General features: G+C 41.4%; 1 pseudogene; it reads left to right on the top strand.

Annotated features, from left to right (window-relative positions):
• Positions 1–9,060: 9,060 nt before the first annotated feature.
• On the top strand, positions 9,061–9,241 carry LOC126420158 (U2 spliceosomal RNA; annotated as a pseudogene).
• The last annotated feature ends 3,653 nt before the right edge of the window (positions 9,242–12,894 follow it).

Raw genomic sequence — 12,894 nt, 5'->3', positions numbered from 1 at the left:
AACTGCGCATACCATCGTCGAATGGAGTTAGCAGTTGGTGGATCTTTGTTGAACTTCATCCTGAAGTGTCGTTGCACTGTTATGACTGATGTGAGTGCATTTCAAGCACGACATACGCTTTCTCGGCTCCTGACGCCATTTTGTCTCACTGCGCTCTCGAGCGCTCTGGCGGCAGAAACCTGAATGCGGCTTCAGCCGAACAAAACTTTATTAGTTTTTCTACGTATCTGTAGTGTGTCGTGACCATATGTCAATGAATGGAGCTACAGTGAATTTATGAAATCGCTTCAATCATTTGTAATAGCCCTGTAGTATTTACAGGTAATCACGCTGTAACAGCATGCAGTCTCAGAAATGATAAGTTCACAAAAGTACACGCATCGCATTGGAACAACCGAAATAAAGTGTTCAAACGTACCTACTTTCAGTATTTTAATTTAAAAAACCTACCTGTTACCAACTGTTCGTCTAAAATTGTGAGCCACATGTTTGTGACTATTACAGCGCCATCTATCACAAAGCGAAAATAGTGGTCCAACTAAAACATTCATATTTCTTTATGTACTACACGAATATGTAATAAAAATGGGGGTTCCTATTTTTACAAACGCAGTTGATATTCGCTTGACTTATGGCATCGCCATCTAGTGGGCCAAACATAGCGCCATCTGTTTTCCCCCTTCAAGCTAGACAAGTTTCGTCTTTGTAGTTTTCTCATTTGACGCTTATTTCGTGAGATATTTGGCCCGGTCACGATCAATGGATAAAACCAATATCGTAATTTTGGAACCGTTCTATCGAATGGGAACATAAAATTCCACTTAAAAACCATTTTCTTTATAACAGGAAACAAATTGACGCTTTCTGTCGACACCAGGCACCTCGGGAAAAATGTGGTGAGCAGTAGTTGTTTCAACATACTCCAACTACACACTGCAAAAATGGAATTGCAAATAACTGTAGAAAAAAAGACCTTGTGCCGAAAAGCAAGAGAACGTGTGCTTCACAACTCTTAGGAAGGACACGCTAAATACAATGCTGCTTGTTTACATGTTGAGCTGAAAGAGAAACTTTAGGACCATTCTTACCCTACCACGATATTATTGCACTTGGCCTCCTGTGGCCATTATCGGGAACATGCGGTGAGATTACAGTAAACAAATACAGTGGTGACCAAGGAAAACACATCAAAATGTGAATGATTTCGGGACACGTGTCCAAATACTTTCAAGTGGTTCAGCATGTGCTCGTGAAATATCACGATAAAAACTCACAATGCGCGGACCGAAGGGCCCTCACTCGCAGGTGCAATAATATTGTGGTCGACTATACTCTGTTCATCATAAGAATAATTCTGTTGCAAACAAACTCAAACGAGGTGACTGGTCAGAAGCCGTAGCACACGTACACTGGTGTTGTTATACTCTTGAATGTAGATCCTACTTTTTGTTGTTTTTGGTGTGGTCTTCAGTCCAGAGACTGGTCTGATGCAGCTCTTCATGCTACTCTATACTGTGCAAGACTCTTCATCTCCAAATAACTACTACAACCTACATCCTTCTGAATCTGCTTAGTGTACTCATCTCTTAGTCTCCTTCTGCGTTTCTTACCCTCTACACTTCCTTTCAATACTAAATTGGTGATTCCTTTATGCCTCAGAACGTGTCCTTACCAAGCAATCCCTACTTCTGGGCAAGTTGTGCCACAAATTCCTCTTCTCCCTAATTCTATACAGAACCGGGAGGAAGTGAATTGTACTTGTAGATTTTACTGCGTAAACTAATGTTTACTACTCTTAAGTTTTTTGCTTAAATCGTAGTGCATATCTGAGTGAAGCGATCCGCCGTCTGAAGATCCGCGTTGCGTGACACTTGTTTAAATCTCGTGTTACTACACAGCGTATTTGTTTCCTACGGTACCTTATGTGCAAGCATAGTTTCTAATAAAAAGTAACTAACAGTAGAGAAATTTATTTCTGTTTCAAGATCTTACGTTGTAGTGAGAACTCTCTCGCTTATATTTTGCCTACATACCAACCTCAGTAGCGACACAGTCGGATAGTTTTCTGTTTTTCTTGAGTCTGTGTACTTCCTTAGCCACTCCTCAATGCTTTGTTGATATTTTAATTAATTTATTTTTTATTCAGTACGACATGGATAGGGATTGTGCTTGTTGTGAGTGCACTAAAGGAGAATTGTCTGTTGTCTGTAAACAGCTGGAGGCTGCATTGGCGTGGTCGAATAACTTCTGGCTGCTGCTAAAAGCTGCGGCGACATTAAGTCGCCAATTATGAGACCTGAGACGTCCTTGTTGCCGTTGGAATTCCATGACGACCAGTTTGTCGCTGCATCTTCTGATACCCAACACCTGATAGAATCGAGAGTGTATGGTGGATGATGGTGGGTTTGCGTGTTGTGGGTGGAAGCTGAAAGAGGGAACGAGCTGCATGGCTGGCTCCTTACAACTTAGCAATAGGTACGAGATACTATCCCGTGTTGGTAATGTTTCTGAGCAGCCATGGGTTTCCTCTCCTGGTGGGTCAGTGGCTGATTTTCCTTCCTAGTCTGGACAAGTACAGAGGGTGGTTTTGCTGGGTACTGGGACCTCCAACGTTAGGCAAGTAATGGACCTCCTTGCAGGGGAGAAAAGAATGCCAGTATGCACTCGGTACGTTTGCCAGGGGGTCTCTACCGCGATGTAAAAGAGGTACTGAGTGCAACTGGCTGAAAATAGTGGCACATGACGGAACGAATGACGCCTGCCACTTGGGTTCTGCGGCCATCCTCAGTTCCTTTCGGTTATGCCTGATTTGGCGAAGATAACTAGCTTCTCATGGAAGGGGGGGGGGGGGAGGTGCAGCCTAAGCTGATTTACTTGTATCCAGGGTCGATCACGGTCCTCTAGTTTGGCGTAGAGTTGAAGGTCCAAACCAGAGACTCAGCAGACACTGTAACAATACCGGATGCAAATTCTCGACGTACAATATAGGATGCAGAATTTTAGAGCTCCCCTTAATAGCTCAGGCATGCGGAAAGCAGCTATAGGGGTAGTGGAGTATGTGTGCTGCACGTAGGGGTTCTTTTAGGTTAGAGAACACCCTCCCACTTAGGATCAGAGACGAATTGTCTGCCAAAATAGAAGTTAAATCAGCCACAATGTTCTCAAAGAATGCTCGTCCTCACAGAAGACGTTAATACGATATTAGTTAACCGCAGTAGCAGCCAAGGAAAGATCTCAAAATTAGAATCGCTTATTGCAGGTTATAATGCCCAGATAGTATTAGGAACGGAAAATTAGTTGAAACTGGAACAGGAACGAAATCTTAAATTCAGATCGGAATATTTATCGTAAGGATAGGTTAGTCGCCAATGGTGGCGGTGTTTGTATTACAATAACGAATTCGATATCTATCGAGATTATCACGGATTCCGAATGTGAATTAATCTAGGCAATATTAAGCACGAGAGATCAGTGAAAATGGTAATCGGACGCTTGTATAGACCGCATGTGTCAGGAGCAGTAGTGGTAAAGCGCTTCAGAGAGAGCTTGCAGAATGTCGTTAATAAGCTTCCTGATGATGCCGCTATAATAGGGGGAGACTTCAGCTTGCCAGGTATAGATAAGAAGAATCATGGCATCAAAACTGGTGTCAGAGACAGAGACTCATATGTCATTATTCTGAATGTATTGTTCGAAAATTACATTGTGCAGATAATTGGAGAACCAACTCGTGAAGGTCACATCTTAGACCTCCTAGTACAAATAGACCTGAACTTATTGCATGAGTTAACGTACAGGGAGATATCATTGATCATAGGGCTGTGACAGCAATTATGACTACAGTTTTGCAAGGAATGTTAAGAAAGTCAATCTGTTGTGAAATTATGGAACATTTTTTATGCTCAAGAATACGACATTTAGGGAGATCAAAAATTTCCACTATGAAGATCAACATGGATTCTGCAGACAGAGTCATTGCGACACTCAGCTCGCTCTGTTCCTTCACGAGACCCATACCGCAGCCGGCCTGAGTGGCCGAGCGGTTCTAGGCGCTGCAGTCTGGAACCGCGGGTCCGCTACTGTCGCAGGTTCGAATCCTGCCTCGGGGATGGATGTGTGTGATGCCCATAGGTTAGTTAGGTTTAAGTAGTTCTAAGTTCTAGAGGACTGATGACCTCAGAAGTTAAGTCCCATAGTGCTCAGAGCCATTTGAACCATTTTTGAACCCATAGCGCTGTAAATAACGACGTTCTGGCTGACGCCGTGTTTCTTGACTTCGGAAGGCATTTGACGCCATTATCCACTGCCGTTAAGTGAAAAAAAAATCGAGCTTGTCGAATATCGGACCATATTTACGACTGTATTCAAGACATCCTTGCACATGGAACTCTCTTAATTGAACAAAAGTGACAGATGTATATATAAAATCCAGAGTTATGCAAGGAAGTATGATAGGACCTTCACTGTTTACAATGTATATAAATGATCAGTTTGACAGTATCGCAATCTCCTTAAGACTGTTTACAGACTATTCGGTTCCTATACGAAAATAACGATGCCACAAGACTTTCTCTATTTGCAGAATGACCTGCAGGGGTTTGATGAATATTGCAGGCTCTGAGAATTGACCAGGAGCGTACATAAACGTATCATGTTGCTCATACATAGGGAAAGAAATCCACAGTAGCAGGGTAAAGAGAAAATCAGCACAAATTGTTATGTGGGTTGCCAACATCAGAGGCAAGCATACATATAGGACAAACCTATTGTTCTCTTTTGCTTGACAGGTCCTTAACCTATTGTTCTGCTAAGTGGATTATGACCCCCTGGGGATAATATATGATTACAAGAAATTCCCACCCCTTCTTCCCCTCCCCCATCCCTCTGGGAACTACTGTCACCGATATAAGCACACTTTCGAAGTCAATTTGAGTGACTAATTAAGTAAATAGATCAATTCATTAACCCCTCCCCATCTGGGAAGTCCCCAAGCCCTCTCTTTCCCCTCCTCCACCTAGAAATTGGATGGAAAAAGACTCAATTGATTGGTCTTTTGGCAGGAAATCGATTGAAATGTATGGATTATTGTTTAAACAACTTAGGCAATGGGTGGAATATTGTTTACGTAAGAAATGTATGGTATGCAAGGCAGTGTATAGAATATAGTTTATCTGTCTACTTATTTATTTAAGGAACTTCGCGGAAAATCGATTGCAGTGTATGGAATGTTACTTAAACAATTTCTGAAAGACAAGGCAATGTGTGCAATGTTGTTTATTGAAACAATTTATAGGATAAAAGGTAGCGTTTCGAATATAGTTTATTTATTTAGTTAAAGAATTTATTGGGAAATTGACATGTTAAGGCTCTTACTTTTTATTTTCCTCACTTTTTGAAGCACACTGGAATCTAAGCACAGGCACGAAAATCAGAACAATTACATATCTAAAAGTTCATGACATCTTTCAAAACCCACAACAGATCATGGAAAAAAATGCATAATCTGAAGCACTGTCCTACAGAGGAGAAAAATGGGTGGAATTTTCGATGTTCTACTACTGCTGGTGTGGAGATTCTCTAAAGTCACAATGGCAGTTGGGGGACATCTCACCCGACCAAACGAGAGGAGGCTGGTCTCTGAACACTTGAAAACAGAAGATATCACGTAACTGCCTGACATCACCGAACTATATTGCTCTGCCCCCACCTTATTCGAACCAGCCTGTAGAGACACCTATGCCCGCCCTCCTCCCACAAAGAATGTCTTGTGATTCTCTGACATCATGTGTAAGGTGGCAGAATAAATGGTCAGATTCGCACCTTACATGAGACCTTTACAAATCGCAATGAGAAGGTGAAGATGACACCTAAAGTAAATCGACAGTTACGAGAACATTTGCCTATCAATATGTAATGCAAAAAGGGATGACAGTCAATCGATGGTAATTAACACACAATTCCTATACAATGCATGTTTTTTAGTGGAAGGTAGAACAGGGAATGCGAGTCGAGTCGCTTTTAGTTTTGAAAAGCCAGCTCCACAATGGTGTAGCGAAGCCACGCTGTGTGAGTTGTGCTGGAAAACCACTTAGAGGGGTGGCAGGAGGGGGACAGCGACCACAGACCAGGTGATTCGAGCCGGACGACCACCTGTAGCGAGGCATCTTCGCAAGGGCAGAGATGAAGCTTTAGAAAACTGGGTTTTCGGAATTCCAACGGGATAAGAACAAAAGAGTGACGCATTTTCGTCCAGCGAGTGCGACATGGAAAGGTCAATGTACTTTAGGTGTCTACAACAGGCACAAAACGTCCGATTGGCGGAAACGCACTAGGATGGAGAAAAATACTGAAATTTCAACGCACTTTGATAGAAGGGGCGTTGCGATTGGTAGAGGGTGTTTCTACAAAATAAGAGGAACGCTCCTATTAGTCGAAAAAAGCCGTGACATGAAAAAGGAACCCAAGTGGAGGGAGGCAGTTCTGCCATGAGTAGGACAAGAGAGAAATGAGAGAGGGGACTATTCGCTGACCTGGCGTCAAGTGCAGAAGGGAGTGCTTAACGCTCCGTATGACGCAGAGAAGAAATTTGTGTGGACACTGCGTTCACAGCGGCGGCACTCCAGCTAAAGAATTAGCTGTAGCAAAATTTAGCTCCAACTGTGGAGAAACGAACCAACGAAATTAATAAATTGTTCTAACTGAGAAGGTACTATAATATGCACGCTGCTCCAACCATGCGAGTGTATATCGCCACATAATAAGACTATGGCTGTTTTCATGTTTTCTCGTATAACGAGAAACATAGAGAAAGTTCAGCAAAGGCCAGATTAGTTTTGTAGGAATTCATTGGGAGAGAGCAGCCTTGCAGACAGCAGCACATCGCAGCTTAAGGGAAATACTGCATGGAGAGGCGTAATCCTTGTTGGTTCACCAGCTTGTGTCCATGATAAACTCGAGCGGCCTTGGGTAATTTTGTTCTCAAATTTGTCACTTCACTAACCATCCACCGTAGACTTGATTGTCATCCTAAATAGTACCGAACTTTGAACCGGAATTGGACGATTTTCGTAGTACTGACCAACATCATAATGTATGTGTAGGAGCTATTTTGTAAAGAAATGCCCAATTAAATTTTCACATTAAGTGTGCTTAGGAGTAATGTAAAGAAACTTCCACATAAACTTTCATAATATTGTGTTTAGGATTAATGTGCTTCCAGAGAGTTAATATTTAACATTGTTGTGTATAAACTTATTTCACTTTTTGATGTTGGCAAGATGCGTTAGCCATTGCGCTGTTTTTATGTTGGGGAGTTGAAAACTGCGTGAAAAGCTGTAATTTAGTGAGAAATATATTGCGACATTAAACTTGTCATTTCACCTCACACAGTTGTTCTCAATTCTCGAATAAGCAAAAACAAAACACCTGCACCTTTACACATGGAACTTCATGTGAATGGAGCATTCCGATTGTTTCTTACTGAATTTACCAGCCAAACTGCTGCTGTTGGTGTAGGAGTACGAGAATTTCAGCGGCAAACTATTTTGTACAGATCGAGAGACATATAGCAGTCATATTTTACTGACAGTTAAACCCTGAAAAAGTGGTCTATAATCATGAATGAAATGAAGTGTGGTACAGTAGCCACCGTTTGGGGTATCCTGTGTGTGTTTCTAACGTCATGGTGCCGCCATGTAGGTCAAAACCGCCCAATGTCCTAATTAAAGATCGTGTCAGTAAACACCTCCAGCCAAGGATCACATATAGGCCTCCTTTGATCTCACCTCCCCCCCAACTAAGTTATCAAGTGATGGCATTCTGTTGAACGGAAAATTCCAGACTCACTTCCTGTCTCTCTCTCTCTCTCTCTCTCTCTCTCTCTCAAGAAGTCACTCCCTGTTTGTCTGGGTGAACAACGTCTTGAAACATGCAGACAGTGGTTTTCATCTCTCCCCAGAATACTTTATTCCTGTTGCCCTATCCTGAAGACAAAGAGAGTTAACGCAATATCGACATCAAAAGTACAGTGGAATAATCCTTTTGCACTACCCTATCAAATTAATTGTTTAACAATTTACAGGAGTTAAATAGATTGCTGAAAACACTCACCGTCACCTTAATATGATTCTTGTTCTAATAAAACATATTTTCAACTTTTGAGTACCACAGGCAAACGTTGTGTAAATCAAGTAATGAAATTTCAGCCACAAACAGATCTTAGTGTTAAATATATCCGAGATATTGTATGCACCGATGTTCGAGAACACAAACACCCTCCTCCATCATATCGTTTCCACTAAACATATCCAGAAAAAAAATATTCAACCAGTCATACACACGATGTGAAGTGCATGCTATCCGCTGACTGCCTGACGCCGTGGTCGCGCCATCCGCCGCCAGCAGGGACACTGACCGTCTCGCCGGCCCTGGTGAGGAGAGGCTTGCACATGTATCGGCTATGCCGGCAACTGCGTGCCCATCTCCTGGCATCCACACACTCACCGTACCGAACGCTCAGATGCTGAAGTGGCTGTCACCAAGCAGTCAACCAATCAGTTTACATGGGCAGAATAATCGTCCAGTGCAAAAACCCGTCAACTGAATCTTCTCTTACGCAACACACACAATCGTTTCTGTCACTGCTCACCCAGCACACTGGTCACTTTACCAGACCCCGCTACCATGGACAAGATCAGAGGGGTCAGTGCATTCTTTGTATCTAACTGACCGAGATAATCTGTCACCGAAGCCTCGCGACCACCCCTGTCGCCAGCCACAGTGCACTGCGAAACAAACAGCTGTGGCTTGGATGTATACAGTACTTCTAACCAGTTCCACCCCAGCATAGACCCGCCTCCAAGTTTAAAAAACCCACTTTACCCAACCCGAGACATCGATGATGTAAACCATACATCTCAAATTCCTCACACTAAATGTAGATTTTTTCTCTTTTATAGAAGTTATTTTCGAAGACAGAGAAAATCAGGGCATACACGCATTTTATCATCGCTAAAGTAGCGTTCCTTGTTGTGAAAATCCTGTAACCGTATGGCGTAGGCTATATTTCCTCTGAGTATTTTCTCATCAAGTAGAAAAAGATCTGTTCTAATCAGCTTAATATCTGTTATGCCCTGCATCACAGGACTAGAATATTAAACTCCTTTTTGGCTCGTGAGGGAGTGCTAAGATCTACCTCAATTACAGGATGTCTCCTCACTTTCGAATTCCCCTTAAAGTAACTAAATGCATCGCTACATAAGCAGTCTCTTAAGGTAACAGCACAGACAAGCTGCAAATATCAGGTTTATACTATATATCACTTTACAAAATCGGTAATACATCTGATTTTTTTACAATGGTCGTCTCTCCCTGTGTAGGTGGGAGATTGAAATTTCATTAAAAGATATTGCCGCAACGAAAAAAAAAAAAAAAGAACGCCTGACTAACGCTCCAACTCAAGAATCATAATCGTGGTACCTCAGCCATCGCTTCCACCCACCAGATGGAAATTTGTTGGTATCAAATTGATAGGCTAATTAATTAAATTGATCATGAGAATCACTTTCCATGGCGAGTAACTTTTTTTTCTTTTTTCAACAGTCGGATTGTACTCACCAGGTAGCTCAAATGGGAATACCTGGAGGAAGACGATGTTCTTTTCGAGGAACACTATTGAGAACAGACATTTGAAGCTGACCTCAGAAGGATTCCACCACTGGCAACATACATTTGCGTAAGGACTTTGCTATTAAAAACATGATCACAACGATCATGTTGCCGTCATCCTGCATAAAAAGCGGTGTTGGTTCTACAGGCACACACAAGAGCCGCTGAGAAAGTTACGCTTTCTGGTAGAAATGCTATCTGCGGTTTGGAATCAAGTGGAATCATCAGCATACCAATGGACAGAAGGGATAGAAAAGACACAGTTGGTATGTGACGATGTACTGTAATAAGCACCATAGTTAATAGTGAGATCAATTTTAGCAATTTTATCACTTTTTCTGTAATTTCAACGTCAACAAATGACATGACAGCATACTCCCCAGTTTCTGTATCGTCGCTAAACCACTCCCTCCACTACTTTTCGATTACCATATACTACATTGAGAATTTAAATAGATGACTGTGCAGTATGTCCATTCATCATTCTTAATTCTCAAACATATACGCTAAAGTATACCAGACAACGCCATATACCAATGCAGTTAGGTTACCTATATATTTCTAGCATTTCATCATGGAACATAATTTACGACTATGATTGCCCATCTTTCCTTATTTGGATGGGAGTTACAGAGCGTTCTCTCATTCTTAGGATAAAGTTGGATATTGAAATATCTTCCCACATTGTCTTTTGCCAACCCTCTATACAACACTGTCCTCGATATAATTTTCAGCTGATCAGAAGTAAGAGGATACTATTACCAACTAGATTCCACATCTCGTGAAGGAACAGAATGACCTGAGTCCATAACTGCTGTTCAGTGTAGACTGTTCTGCACCAATCTTACTCACAGCGCCCATCCAAGTGCACAAGTTCTTTCCATACGAGCACACGTCAAGGAGGCTAGCATCCTTTATCGGTATATAGTAGATCTGAGAGTGTTGTGATGATATAACAGACTGTTAAGAAGAAATGTGTAGTTTATGCATGATGGATCTCCAGACGGACATAGTTTGAAACATTTTACATAAATCAACTGTGCTATCAATTCTGAAGCACTGTTCCGGTGTTTAGTGTCCGTACCAAGAAGGTATCAGAAAGGCAGATATGATCATTGAACATAAACACATTTCAAAGGCTAAACGGTTCTGCACTTAAACCGATATAATGTTAGAACAATGCAGTTTCTGACCTATTTGTAGTGTGGAATGCAATGCTGTCAATATTCCAATGTAAAAAATATATTTCCAGTGCATGATATACATTCTCCCTGCAAGTTTCTCTACGATAAACTATGGTGACAAACTGTAAAGTGATAAAACTACTAGAAAACATCAACCTTTTGTAACACAAACACTACCTAGTTTTCCAGAGGTGTATGACGCCTCCTGTGTACAAAGTTCAAGCCCGATTACTATTTAGAAATTATGATATGTTCACAACAGCCCTACAAAAAAATCGTTGGCAGCCGAAAATGCATACGAAGAAACAATGACCTCTTATGAGGAACCAAACACCATGATCAGCAGCCAGAGGAGATTATTGCAGTTTACCACTGCTCTGGTAACCTTCCTCTTGCACACAGAAGTCATGGTCCGATGTTAGGTTGTATTGTCCATGTGCAGGATTGCTGTTTCGCCTTGATGTCACATCTCTAGAGTGCCTCCTCTTTCCACTATTAAGGAGTGTATCTGTAACATCAGCATATTTTCGTCCTCCAGAACAGGCAAATTTATTTATTTTGCTCAGTACTCTTTTCATGATATTTGTCTCTAATTTTATGTATTCTCTGTCAATTTCCATAATTTTACTATGTTTTGTGATTTTTTATATTTCATCGTGTTTGCCTCACTTTTTATGTATTTCACATCATTTTTTCGTGATGATAGTAGGTTATCCTCGAATTTTTTTTCGATTTTTTTCCACAGTTTTCCGTATGTATATCGTCTAATTGCTCACATACCCATCTGCTGTTTGATTTTCTACAAGAGCATTTGTGTCTTTTACATACTAACCTGCTTGCCCTCTCCTCGATGATCCACATGCATGCATTTTGGATAGGACGAAAGCGAAAAGTACAATAACAGTCGCTTCATACATATATGAAACTGAAGACTCGATTTTTTATGTCCAAGTTGTGACAGACAAATGGAGTACTTCACATATAGTTTCGTTCGTCTAGATGGGTGTGTTGACAAAAATTTTCTAATGATGAACACTAATCATCACACATGCGTTGGAAGCACTCCGCTGAAAGTGGTGTGGAAACGTTTGCTGTTGACGATTGCAGGTAGATAGCGCCCTGAGTCACACGCAGAATATGCAGTTGCATACAAGTCGATCGCGAGTTATACCACACAACTGATGCACACCGAGAGAGCAACTGAAAAAAATGGTTAAACGTGTGATAAATGACCTGCAGCAACATCACTCTCTCTCTCTAGAATGCATCATCAATGTACCATTAAATCATACATCGTTATAACCCCTCTCAACAGACCATTCCATCTCTGTTCTATCGTCTTTTAACGCAGATCCATGTCAGTTTAGAGGCAGATGGCTCTCTTTCCCAGGAAAGCATCAAAGACAGCAGTCAATCTGTATTTATCACTCTTGCCTCAATAGACATACAGTAGGACGATGTTAAAAAACTATACGTCAACAATTCTGTAAGGCATTTGTTAGCTGACACCACATGGTTGTGATTGGTGGAGAGCACGGAGAAATACTGATTGTTAGGGTTTAAAGCACCGAAAAAGTCATTCATAGGGTCAAACATGTGACCCATTTTGTAACTGTACATTGCAGTCACCCCAGCTGTTAATACAACGCCCTTTAGCTAAGGACATTTATAAAAATTTGTAAAGTGGTTGCTGATAACGTTGAGGTCACATGCAGGCTTGTTATCCAACATACAGCGTCTACATAAAATCCGGGAACACTTTCAATTGTTTATTGCACAAGAACTAAACATTATACAGATATCATACATATTGCTTTTTGAAGAGAAACTCTGAAAGTATTTTTTTTTTACAAACATTCAATATACGAACCATGAGTGGCCTGGCAGACATCAATACGGTAATAGAATTCTTGCCATACCTGTCCCAGCATGGCATCGTCAACTGTGGCAGTTGCTTCCCGTATTCTCTCCCGGAGTTCTGCTACATCACTTGGTAGAGGCGGTACGTACACCAGGTATTTAATGTGTCTCCACAGAAAAAAGT

The sequence above is a fragment of the Schistocerca serialis genome, chromosome 9 (assembly GCF_023864345.2).
Source record: "Schistocerca serialis cubense isolate TAMUIC-IGC-003099 chromosome 9, iqSchSeri2.2, whole genome shotgun sequence".
NCBI classification, from domain to species: Eukaryota; Metazoa; Arthropoda; class Insecta; order Orthoptera; family Acrididae; genus Schistocerca; species Schistocerca serialis.
This window is presented reverse-complemented; position numbering and strand designations above follow the sequence as displayed.